We start from the raw sequence: 13,049 nt of genomic DNA on the forward strand, positions 1-13,049 counted from the left end.
GTTTGAACAATATTTGAGTTAAGAAAGGCGCTTAGAGATTTTTTTACTTTCTACGCGTCGTTAGTCCGTTTGTTTGCCATTTCCTGCTGGCTCAGGTTCTGCCTACCCAGTCAAATGCTACTTTTGCGTTGAAAAGAAATGTCAGCCCCGCTTGCAGTCAAATAAGAACCAACTGAGAATCCAGTCCTAAACGAAAGTACCGGAAGTACATCCTCAACAGAAAAAAAAATCTTTATTGATTCCTCGTTTACGCTCTTAGTTTCCAACACCGTTTTTTTATTCTTTTGCAGTCGAAAGTGTTAGAAGGAGAGGCTATGAGTGATTTCTAGTACTTCGTCTTTGCCTTCTTTGTCTATGTCTATACATCCGACGCGTTGCGTCAGCCTAAGCTGTATGTGATTTCCCGTGGGCGCCCACTGACTACTCTGTGTAGCCTGTTCCTTGGAGAAGCAGTCTTTCTTACGTAGGTGTTGTCCCTCGTACTTTTCTTGATTTTGTGTTTTATCAGGTTCCAATCCCCAGATTCCAGACATTCTAACCAACCTAACAATGTGACAAATTGACTTTATTTAGACACAAAATAAAATTGAGAATGAAATTCAATAAAAAAAAGCATAGAAGTCTTTCGGGAGGCTAGAAATGGATAATTAATCGCTGAATTTTTAATGAAACCGAAAGTTTGTATTGTCCCCGAATTGGCGGAGTAAAAAGTAATTTTCATTGTCGTTATCAAAAAAAAAACAAAGAAAGGATTTTTACACAAGCTCACAGTAGGTGAGCACATTTTTGAAACAAAGCCACTCGATCGCTTGTCCATTAAAAGTTGCTGCTACTCTACAAAATAAAACATTTCAAGAAAGACATAGAGGAACTGGTGAAAAAGAAAAAAAAACACGCAAATGTTCGTAAAGATCTGAGGTGGAAAATAAAATAGGGGAGGCCGAAGCAAGAACTGTTCCCCGGCTCCCGAGTCCCTGAATAAATTAGTTCACGCGGCAGCTCCAATCCTAATTGCCGAAGACAAAAGCGCCGTCCACGGCAGTGGCGTTGGGGGTTGGATCCATGGCATTGTCTTCTTGCTTTTAGTGTTAATTCCCATTTTTTCAGCGTGTCGTGGCTCAGAAAAAGAAATTAAATGAGATAAAGAGCGGTTATGAATATCAAATCTCTCACGGCTGAACTGTTTTGACAGGGCGGACATAATAACCCTGTAGGAAGATAAAATTTACTTCTCATAATTACGGTCTGAACGCATACACTGTTGCTTCTAAAGAACGAAATGGAAACTTTCCAACCGCAAGTCCTTTCACTCTCTTTCCTGTAAGCTATGAGAGAGAAAGAGAGAGAGAGAATCTTTTGCCAATGAAAGACAACAGCTTAAAGAGTATAACACCAGTTTGTAAATGAAAATATCGGTTGCATTACTCTGTCGGTTGTACTGCTGTTGTTTTTTCTTTGATACATCCTTATCTAAAGCTACTTTATCAACTTTGATGTTAGGTCCCCACTTTCCCAACAACCTATTGAAAATATATTACTTTCTCCAGGGATCTTTTGTTTCGAAAGCTAATGTCGTGAGCCTTTCATTACGACCGCTCTCCCGTGAGAGCTTTTAATAGACGTACTTCCCGGCGGGACCCGGTCGCAGATACGTCGCATGCAGTGTTTCGGTCGGTGGAAACTGCTGTTAAAACGAAAATGGTGCAAAGCGTAGGCGTTCCGGTCATGGTGTAGGTAGTGATGCACCGTCAAAATAGTAGAGGCTGCAAAAGTGCACGCTTATAAATGAACACGTTTCCAGTGCGCAGAGCAAGGCAGTGGAGCGACACATCATCCGATTGCTTTTGTTTTGAGCAAACGACACGGGTGCGCATAAAATCCACTCCGTGTTTCCGAAACGGGAAAAGGGTGTAGGCGCTCGCCACGAGACAGCGGATGGCTGGCTATATTTTGTGGGATACCAACAACAAAAGAGCCTGACAGTTTATATAAATATATACTACAGGGAAATATATCATTACAGTAGCATTCCATTGGGGGAGTCACCAAAAGACCCGACAGAGGATTCGATGATTGCTTGGACTGACTTTCAACAGCTTCTTGTGACTCGTGACGACAAACAAAACAGGGGCACCATTCTAAAGACGACAGTCTCTCTTGGGCTACCTAAAATAAGCGCAGAAATTTTGGTCTGTCTTTATGTCTATTTGTTTGTGACTCGATTCAGCACCCGGCCAAAGCGAAACAGAAGCTTTGCGATAGTCCTATCTACCCACAGCCAAATCAAAACGTTTACGTCCGGTGTCAACGTTCATACTTGTCGACACTGTTCACGAAGAACAAGACATTACGTAAATATGAGGCAGAAAATCAATTTACAAGAGATATTTGCAGTGTTACCTTAATAAAAAATTTATGGATCTTCGGTTTTTGCAATAGCAAATGAAAGATTAAATAAACGGCAGAAAATCGTCCCCTGCTGTTGCCCGCGCCACCTCCTGGCGGCATTTACGAAAAATCAAATGGCAATAGCAACAAAAGGTGCCACTAGATAGGAGCTCCGTTCCGCTTGGAACGTTCGAGGAGTAGGACAACGTGCGTCTCCACCGTACGGCAGCACGGGCATCGAGTCACCCGACTTGAAGCAGTGGAACGGGGTAAATGTAAATCGGTTTGACCAATGTTTATCTTTGGTCTAGCGTGTTTATTTTTGGGACGAACGACACGGGAGGAGAACAGCGTGAGAGGTGAGAGGGAAAGAGAAGAGAGGAATTTACTCGGCAGGGGCGCCAGTAGACTATCGTCTTTCGTCGACATTTGCAAGTAAGGGAGCAGATACGCGGCCATTTTTTCTTCTTGTTTCCTCATTTCTTCTTCTTCGGGAAGAAGGCCCGTCTCTCACATAAAAGAGGGTTTTATATGGAAGAGGGCCCTCATATGGGTGAGGTAAGCGAGTTACCCCTGGCATACTAGCATACAGGCATATGACATTGTCATACTAGTAGCATACCAGCATACTGGCATATGACATACTGTCATACTGGTACTTTGCTGTAAACGGTACTAGTATGACAGTATGTCATATCTCCAACTTGGACCATTAACACTAAGCTTGATGCTTGGACCATTCCATTCACTATCCTCCCAGCGCAAAGCCCTGTCTGCATTATTTGAGTACCTCGGGGACATTGGCGTCGCTACAACATTGTAGCCATCTCCCTAGCGTGTACAGTCGAGTTTTTACTCAGCGCCCTTAAACAGGACTCTATTCATTTTTAATTTTTATTCTTTTCTTTTTAATTTTTATTCTTTTCTTCTTGTCTCCCACTCTTCTTCTTCCATCTACTTCCTTTGTTTCCTTCTCCCCCCTTCCCCACAGAGTAGCATGTCGACGAATTCATGCTGGCAAACTTCTCTGCTTTCTCTGTAATAAAGAGTCTCTCTCTCTCTCTCTCTCTCTCTCTCTCTCTCTCTCTCTCTCTCTCTCTCTCTCTCTCTCTCTCTCTCTCTCTCTCTCTCTCTCTCTCTCTCTCTCTCTATCATACTGGTAGCATGCTGGCATACTGGCACCATCTCTGCAAAACGTAAAGTTGCGCGACAACCGTGCCAGCGCGCACACCTGACGCCGCACCTGACAGACGCACGCACAGTCGCACACAACATGCACGCAAAAGGATGTGTTACTATCCATCTTGCTCCGCAAGCCGCCATTCAAAGGACACGCGCTGGCAGACGCCGCCGGCAGCGCACAGGAATCCGGCATTCCTGTTCGGTAGTACACGTGCAGTGGAAACATGATGCATCTCTCCCGCGTCGCTGTGGTGGAGGAGTCCCTGCGGCCGACGCGTGGCAGTTCATCCGTCCGCCGCTGTTTATGATTTCCCCGTTTCGTCTCCGCAGTTTCTTTTGTCTCGCTTCCGGCGGACGCCTTGGAGCGCTGGCCGTAAAACATCGCCGGCATTTGCGACTCGGCTTCGCGCGTTTGACCGTATTACTGCGCCAACAGCAGCGCGAGGGGAGAAAGCAAGGGAAAGAGAGCTTCCTGAGATGTTCCTGCTAATGGTTCGCAGCTTTTGGAGAGTGCCCAAGAGGAAAGCGCAGGAAAGAAAAAAAAAAAAAGAGGCCCACATTGCAGGTAATGCGTGAAAGCCTCCCCGAAAGGCTAGAAAACGTCGAAAATCGGCACTCGGGAACACGAAGCGAAAGCGGCCGCGACTGTCGACGTCTTTTTGGTAGCGTGATCGATCAAGATTAAAAGCCTCGTCTCTCTCTCTCTCTCTCTCTCTCTCTCTCTCTCTCTCTCTCTCTCTCTCTCTCTCTCTCTCTCTCTCTCTCTCTCTCTCTGTCCCGCTCAATGTGGTTCGATTGGCAGCGTTTATTACAGCTTTATATCTCCGAGAAACAGTCATTAAACTACTGTGTTTGGTACTTCAGGTTTACTTTTTTTTAAGGAAGAGCGACAGTTGAATGAAGATACAAAACTCTCGAAAGGCGTCGAACATATATAAAAGGCGACTTGTAGATAAAAAATAAAGCCAGTTCCTTCTGTTATTATTGTGCTCTGCAATCTGAACAGAATAAATGATTCAGGAATGATTTACGACTGGACAACAATTCTAAAGTGTGGAATTTGTTTTGACGAGTGAAAAAGAAAGGGGTACACAAAGATGGGCGCATCCAAGTCTTTCAGTCTTTTTGCGCTGTCCAAAATAAAACAAGAACGCTGGAGGAGGGGCCTTATCTAAATGAAACACCGAACAATTCGGACAGCTTAACTTAGCGCGGATTCAGCAGAGGAGGAGGAATGGAGCCAGTCACGAAAGAAACTACCTAATAACAAAAAAAGAAAGCGAAAAAAAATAACCCGCCTTCGTTCCTTTCATCAAAAGCAATCGTTCTGCATTTCTCTGACAGCTTCATGTCCATAGAACTTTCAACAGAGTCACATGAATGGGCTTATTACTACAATGAAATAGAAGTATATGTGTTTCATTTTGAGGATTCTGGGTGAATGCAAGCGAGAAATCAGGTACTGCCGTTTTTTCCGGAGTAATGGCGATAGCAGCTGTAGAATTCATCCTGCCCGAATTTTCCTTGGTTTTTTTTATTTTTTTTTTTGTTTCGAGTGTTGCAGTTCCGTTTGAATCGAGTGTCGGATTGGCCGTACTCCCGTTTCCCACAATGCACCTGGAGGCGCGAGCGTATCTCACTGTAATAAGCACTGGACCGTGTCACAGGTGCGAGCAGTGGTGAAGGCGGCCTGCGCATGCGCATGAGGCTCCGATACGCACCACATGCTCCGCCATTGCTTTAAATGATTGGAAAAAACGCAGGTGGTGGGAAATTTGCTCGGAAATGCCAGCTGCAGGGGCGGCAGGACTGAATGGTATCTTTTTTTTTTCTTTCGCGCAGTAGGATGTGTCGTTGATTTTCCGCTCAGCGGCACATGTTCAGGCAGCCACGTTTGCTAGATTACAACCGAGCGCTGCGGGGAAGCGCGGTCCGAGTTCGTCAGCCTGCCGTCTGCTTCGAGCTATTGCTCACTGCAATCTCTCCAAAATGGTTGCAGACCAGAACAATAAAGGGATCATGGATACAAAATGCAACATTGTTCATTTTGAAAGAACTTTCCCTTTGTTAACTCACTCCCCTTTATTCCAACAAGGAAAGACGTTTTTTAGTCGAAAAGTGCAAAAATATTCAAGATCTTTTAAATTTCGCGCTACAGTGACGTAATGAGGCCAGCAATGACGTAGCGCGGGCTAGAACTAAAATCATAGTTATTATCGTTTTAATGCACGTTATAATTCAAGTGATGCGATCAAACGGAACTAGATGCCCTGCTGCATTCGCCCGAACATGTTTCTTTCCGGTGTCTTAGATCATCGGCCACGAATTGCACTAACAAAATTCTGTGACGTCATAGAAAAGTTGCTGGAAAGTGGCTGGGAGCCGGCGCTGCTTTCTCATATTTTTTTCCTTTAACGTCTCGATTACTCATTTGAAGTTCGCGGAAAAATTGGTGTCATTGTTATCGGGAAAATTCAGTATTTTTGATCAATCAAACAGCGCTAAGGTAGGCTTGCAATTGCCACTGATCACGGGTTAATTGGTTCGAATTCGGGCTGTAGAGGATGTACAGTATATCGAGGAGAATTCCGATATTTTCTGGTTACGAAATTTTGGCTCACGTTTGAAAAAACCGTCTATTACAAAAAATTCCGCAGCCTTCCATCATGGTTACGGAAATGGGAGAGGCCGTCGTCCGGCAGTGGATACAAACGTGCTGATGCTGCATCTGATGATGATGATGATGATAGTGGTGGTGGTGACCATGATGATAGTGACCTAGATGTAGCATCGACCCGCCTAAAAAACGGTAGTTTTGAACTAGAAGACTGTCTTACAGCGTAACGCCTGTTTGGTTTGCTTCATAATGTCCCTGCGCACACCAGGCGGTCGGACCGTACACGCTTCCCCGCACAGATCTATAGGTACTTTCTTGAGGTACTTTCCCAGCTGATCTGGGTCCTTTCCGATTCGGAGGGCGATAAGGCTTGAGTTGCATTTCATCAAAGAAGCAGCCGCGACACCGCATACTCAGCCAAGATAAGCAGTTGTAGACATCTTCGCCACCTCTCCAGAGAGCACAAACGGCCATTGAAGCAGAGATTGCGCGCCGTGGAGGATGGGCCCGGGGAAGGTCTGCAAACACCGTCGGATCGAGGGCGTTCCGAATAGGGTTAGGCGCCGGAACACAAGTTCAAGAGGGTTGTACAACTCACAACGCAGATGTAGCCCAGTCTGAAATCCCGAAAGGAATACCGCAAAAACCTAACAAAAATTCCTGTCGTACGAAAAAAAACTTTGTCGTGACAACAGAACTCCTGTGTTACAACAAAGCCATCTGTTGATACGACGCACATTTGTGCCGTAACGACAAGTGAATTTTCTTAACGACAAACATTCCTGTAGTCACAACAGAACCTCCATTTACGCTACTCTTCACAATGGGGAATAACAACATTCCAACCCCGTGCAACTACTGATGGAGCATCAGGATCACGACAAGACTGGAATTCGGTAATACGTAACATCAAACTCAGGACAGGAATACGACGCACGGTAAAATACGACACACGGTACGACACACCAGAGTCGCGACACGACAAGAATACGACAACACCACAGTGCGACACGCGGGAATACGACAAACAGAAATTTCTCTTGTATTTTTCGACTGGGAACATGGGGCGATCGACGATTTTACTCGACTGAATTGTACTGATCATGCGTTGATGTTTCAGTACGAACACCTGGAGAAGCCTCAAATCCGAGGAAACAAAACGGGAGCGCCTGCGTTATTTCTCGCGAACACGGACCTATATATAGCTTTTAAGTTTATCTCCCAATGAATATAAGGCCATGGAAACTGTTGAGACGTATTATTTTTGGGATATCAGCTTCTGTCTCCACCATCGGTTGTGACAAAGGAATAATAGAATGGCAAAAACACGGCGAAGCGTGCACACACTTTGCACGTCAAAGCATGTTAGGGCGAATATTTGTATTGCCATGCCTGCGGGTTTGAACCGCGGTGTAATGAAATCACGATACTAAACAAAAGCAAGAACAGGGAGGCGATGGAGTTAGCTGAAGCACGTACTGTTTCAGAAAGAGAGCAAGTGATTGTCTGAGTTACGCCTCGATTGCACTGTACAATAGCGAAATTGGATTTCTCGAAGACGTGCTGTGACCATCTTTATCGTTATTATGCTTGTATTTCACGCCCTCCCAATTTCTACAGGAACATTAGCGCACGTCTAGTGCAAGTTGTAAATTAGAGTTGGAACTTGTAGCCTTTCCTGTCTAAAACCATGGGATTGATTACGAGGTTTAACGCGCAGACGCTACAAGGGCGACGAGCCGCGCCGTAGTGGAGGGCTCAGGATTAATTTCGACCACCTGGGAATCTTTAACGTGCGCCGAAATCTCGAACACACGGGCGTTTTCGCTTTTCGCCTCCACAAGAAAAGCGGCCACCGCGGCTGGAAATCGAACCCGCGTCCTTGTGCTCTTGGCAACCTTGGAAAAGGAACTCGCAGAGCCAATAATAATACATCTCTGTTCAGGCAGCGGGCTGCACATGGCCCATAATCGTAGTGCACCGGCTTTTGCTTACAGCTTTGAAGCAATCGTTATTATAAATATCGTCTATACATTTGCTGCTAACACAACAATCATCAGCCGCATCACAAACGAAGAAAAAAAAAATACAGGGACGCAAGCGAAATATTCATGAAAATGAGGTTTCCCGTGGTTTTTTCTTTCCCAATCGGCTAAAAAAATCGAATTTCGTACGCATGCGACCAACAATAAAAAATATTGACGCTCTTCATTAAAAGAAATACAAACAAAAAAGAACACCAGTGCGGTGACCGCTGCATCACGACTTGACGATGGACGGGCGTAGGAGGTAAAGACGCAAACGCAACCACGGTGGTGGGCGCTGTTCGGTCGGTAACGCCCGCGCCGAAACGTCGTTAAGAGCGTGTAAACGTGATCGAGCCAAATGATTTCAGGCGGGGATGGCCGAATCTATGCCCGCGCAGACTATCCAGGACAATAGCCCCACGCTAGTCTGGCGACCTGCTTATTGGGTTTATATTTTCAAGCAATAATTTCCACCAAACCGTAAAAAAAGCAATCAGCTCGATGCTTCACCCCCCACTACATCACTTCCCGAAAACGTGGAAGGCGCGTTGGGCCAACAAAACGTTTCACGTGCCGACTGGAACAAAAGCGACGGTAATATGCATTTAACTGGAAGGTTGCCAGGGGGCTTTTTTTTGCAAGAAACATCGCGCTTGTGTATACTGCACTTTTTTGCAATTGTAGTTTTGCTAAAATACTGAACCTTATGAGAAACGAACTGTTCTTTACTCGTCCATTCATGCTTCCATTAACATTGATACGTGCTAGTGCATTGGCTATAGCGATATATGCCGATCCTAATCCCGGTGAACACAAACGTCGGAATTAGTAGCAGTTGAATATACATTCTAATATAGCAGTAGTCTCATTCGAAAAAAGGACGAATCTACGCAGTAGTCGCACTCCCATTTTTCACTGCTCTTCGGAAAAACCTAGTTTACACGAGAGGCAGCTGGTATCTAAACATGACCGCTAACAGAGTTACATCCAGTATTGCCAAGGCGATGCAGATCTCGAAGGGCAATCAGGTGGCATCAGATTACCTGCGCAAACATTTAATACCGACAGCACGTGGCGAAAGATCTCTGAAAAAAGGAGCCGCAGCAGTTTCGACGTTCCACGCGGGAGATAGCTAAGCCCAAGAGGCGTTCGAAGAAAACGTATCAAATGCCAACAAAAGTTTTAAGCTGACCTTTATGAAGAGCCCACGCTGGTGATTCTTCGTGATCTTCCTCCGAAAGGTGCTCTTTCCACTCTTGGGAAACACACCGGCGAAACGAGGCACTGCCTAGCAGACGACGCGACGATACTTGAGTAACCCACACAGGTAAAAAAAAAAAAAAGCGAAGGAACAAAACAGGCTTTTAAAATGAAAGCGAAGATGGTAGGAATCGAAGCGACGAAATCCACCGACGATGAAGGCTAGTTAATCCGTCCGGTAGAACCGCGTCGGCGAAGACGATGACGAAGACGTCAACGAGTTTGGAGAAGATGCCACAGGCGAAGCCTATCCCTCGGGGGTTCAGCCTTGCGGGATTAAAAACTCCTCCTCGGAGCGCTCTTTTTTCTTCTGTACTCGGTGGCGACGCACGCTGGCAGAACGCGACAGCGAAGCCGGGCAGCAGCGGCGGCGAAAGCGCACGACGATGCCAGCCCCAACGGGAGTGGTAGATTGCTGCGGCCGCACTATTTTTTCTTATATCTTTTAAACGCGGCTCTTCACGGCCGCCACGCCAGAAAACCCTTTCTCACTGGCTGGCTTCTCGTCCCTCTCGCCCCTAAGACGAGAGTGATGAGTGAGGGAGAGAAAAACGGGAGAGAATGGGTCGAGAGAAAGAGGAAGGAAAGAAAATAGTGGAGAGAGTCGGAAAGAAAGCAGGCTTAGAAGCCAGCTAGGGAGCCAAGCCTAGCCTAGAAGCGCGAGCATGAAAAGAGACACAAAACAAACAAGGCCACCGAAAGCAGACGACAAAAGAGCGGGAGTAGGATGTAAAAATAAAACCAGCGGATGACGAGGGAAGCCGGGTCTCAGTCGAATACCGCCATGAAGCCAATCTGCTAAGCTCCTCGCGTTTGAATGGTGACCTACCGTTATTAAACGTTGACGGGCATGAATCACGTGGTTCAACCTCCCTGAAGGCGTCAACTTGTACGCGGTAGTTCAGTATTTCAATGCCTTTCCGGTCCCTTCTTTTTACTTTTCGGCCCACGCAATTGGAGTCCCGTCGGAGTCGTGCTGTCGACTGCGCCAGCTCGGCTTCACAACCGCGATCCAAAAGCGACCGAGCAGACGACAAGACACGCTTCCTGTTTTGTTATTCTTATTTCTTTCCTTTCGAATCCGGCTCCGTGTCCCGTCTGAGCGATAGAGCAGACGTTGTTTTGCGTTGTAGGACTGCCGGTGTGTGTAGAGCGCATCGGTGCTGCCATCTCTTGACGTCCCGTCGAATCAGCATCAGAGGAAAAAGACCAAACCAAGTGCGGACAGCGCGGGAGCTCGGCAGACGAGTCGAATCTCCGTTTCGTCGGGGGAATCGACAATCTTGTTAGTGATTCCCCGAGTCCCTGCGACACGGACTGCTTGCGCGTGCGCTGTTTGTCTAAACAGATAGGCAGCTGTACTGACGGCTAAGAGTGGAGGTGACAGGCTGCGTGTGCCACTGCGCTGGGAGGAAATTGCGTTCTGAAGTTCAACGGAAACTTTCAGGTTTCAAATTCGTAAACGGCGATGTAACAGCGATGCAAAAGTTTTCAGAATGGATTCGCAAAGCTATTTTCATACAGTGTAGGCTATGGTCCTTAGTAATATTAGCAACAACAATGATAGCAATAATAGCAATGAACACGCCGCGGTGGCTCAGTGGCTAAAATGTTAGGCTGCTGAGCACGAGGGCGCGGGCTCGATTCCCGGCCGCGGCGGCCGCTTTTCTGATGGAGGTGAAAAACAAAAAACGCCCATGTGTACGACATTTCGGCGCACGTTAAAGATCCCCAGGTGGTCAACATTAACCCGGAGCTGTTTACTACGGCGCGCCTCATCTCTTGCGTTGCTTCGGCGCATTAAACCCTACAATCAATCAAATAATAGTCATGAGAATAATACTGATAGTCAGGCTATTTATGTTCACTGCGGAATGAAGTCCTGTGCCACATATGTCTAACCCCTCCTATCCTGCGCTACCTGAACCCAATATAGCCTCGAACTTTCTTATTTATGCGTGCATGTGGATCTATATTGGGGCATATCACGGTGTTATGCGCCGGAGCTTATGCTTAAAGTTTCGCCTTGAGGCCTTAGGACGACAACCGATTCCCGCAGCTTGAAGAACGGCTAGCACAGTGGACAGCGTTTCGAATCGAGACGACGTTAAAACACAAAGCGTGTCGTTGGGTCTAACGCTACATGTGTAGGCCTAACATTTTCTAACCTCCAAGTTGAGCCTGAAGACATGCCAAGCTACATGGTGCAATTGTGTTCGAGTTACTGGTACCAGCGGACGGCGTCGATCTTAAAGGGGCCATGCAGACAAAAACACAAGTTTGGTTCTTCAAAAGATTGTCTCGTTACAATCATACTGACACCACTTTTAACGTTAACTTCGCTCAAGTAAGCTATATAATTGTGAAAAAGGGGAATGGCCATGCGAACCACTAGCTCATTTCCCGCAAAAGAACCTAGGATGTCATTTGCCCCAACTCAGCGATTGGCTGAGGCCTGCAAAAGCAAACGCAAACTTGGCGAGGCTTATCAGCTTGCCGAACGAGCTATTTCCGCTTAAGTTTAGGTCACATTCTTTTTATGGCACTAAGAATGGTGAGATAAATAGTGGAAGGTTACGAAAGTACACGTACACATAGAAGCACCGATGCGTACTGCTTTTGGTACTGCACGCACTATGCCTGTTTTAGCTGCACAGCAGTGTGGCGCTTTGGGGTTGTCTCCGACGACACCGGCCGATTGGCGTATGCGACAGTTTCTTACGTGACCACATTTGTCGAGCGAACACAATGTTTCACGATACGATTATTTTCTACCTGAACAAGAACAAGCCAGGTACAAATGCGGTCGAAAACAGAGCAAAGGCAGAAAACGGACCGCCGTGGTAGGGTGGCGCCATCTAGGTTGACTAACGGTAAACAAGGCTCAGCAGCACACCAAGTTTAACTTGAAGACCTGTTCTTGTGATGTCATTACAGACGTCATGAAAACACACGATTTGGCGGGAGAACCAAAATTTTAACTTAAATTGACTAATTTATCAGGGAATAAAGCATCGTTTGCTTCCGAACAAGCGCCGGGGGCACTACAAAGCACGAAATCTCTCGAATAGAACAAACTTGTATTTTGTCTGCTGGCCTCTTTGAACCTTGGCGTTGGGCTTCGGGCAGTCGCTAACATCGGGCCGTCGCTAATCCGCGCTGTCCTGTTTCTCTGCTGCGGATAAATCTTCTTGGGAGCGACTTATAAACTGGAAAATACAGGAGGCTTCACCAAGATTTGTCTTTCTACGTCCGCTAAATCGGCCGGGGTAGGCTAATTGTGCATACGCACTAAAGACTAGGCAGATCGCTTGGTATGCTCAAGCTTATTACGCGGCAAGACAACTGTTGTAGAAGCTTTTGTTTCTATTTTGTCAACGTATTCATCCCGTGCCATGAGTACACTACAGCAGAGGTGTACAAGGATAGCTGACTACGTTAGTAAGGAAAGATCTAAAAAAAGACCCATTCTGAAAATATCTTTACAAAACATCACGAATTAAGAGTAAAGTTCGAAGCAATTCTGAAATGATTCTACGACAGATGAATTCAGTCTTGCAGCCATTGACATTGTT

General features: G+C 46.2%; 1 protein-coding gene across 3 annotated transcripts in view; it reads right to left on the reverse strand.

The window, feature by feature from the left end:
* Window positions 1-13,049, reverse strand: part of LOC144142611 (excitatory amino acid transporter-like) — a 127,760-nt gene that overhangs the window by 90,957 nt on the left and 23,754 nt on the right. Inside the window, exon 1 of one of the 3 annotated variants that reach the window (XM_077674246.1) lies at window positions 10,304-10,480. The exons of 1 other annotated variant lie outside the window; for it this stretch is intronic. The gene's annotated coding sequence lies outside the window, so the exon portion shown is untranslated. Of the gene's footprint in view, window positions 1-9,406; window positions 10,242-10,303; window positions 10,481-13,049 lie in introns of those variants that run through there. One more of the 3 variants, XM_077674244.1, reaches the window with a different exon arrangement.

The sequence above is a fragment of the Haemaphysalis longicornis genome, unplaced genomic scaffold (genome assembly GCF_048455015.1).
Source record: "Haemaphysalis longicornis isolate Haplotype H1 unplaced genomic scaffold, Haemaphysalis longicornis Haplotype H1 scaffold_6, whole genome shotgun sequence".
NCBI lineage: Eukaryota > Metazoa > Arthropoda > Arachnida > Ixodida > Ixodidae > Haemaphysalis > Haemaphysalis longicornis.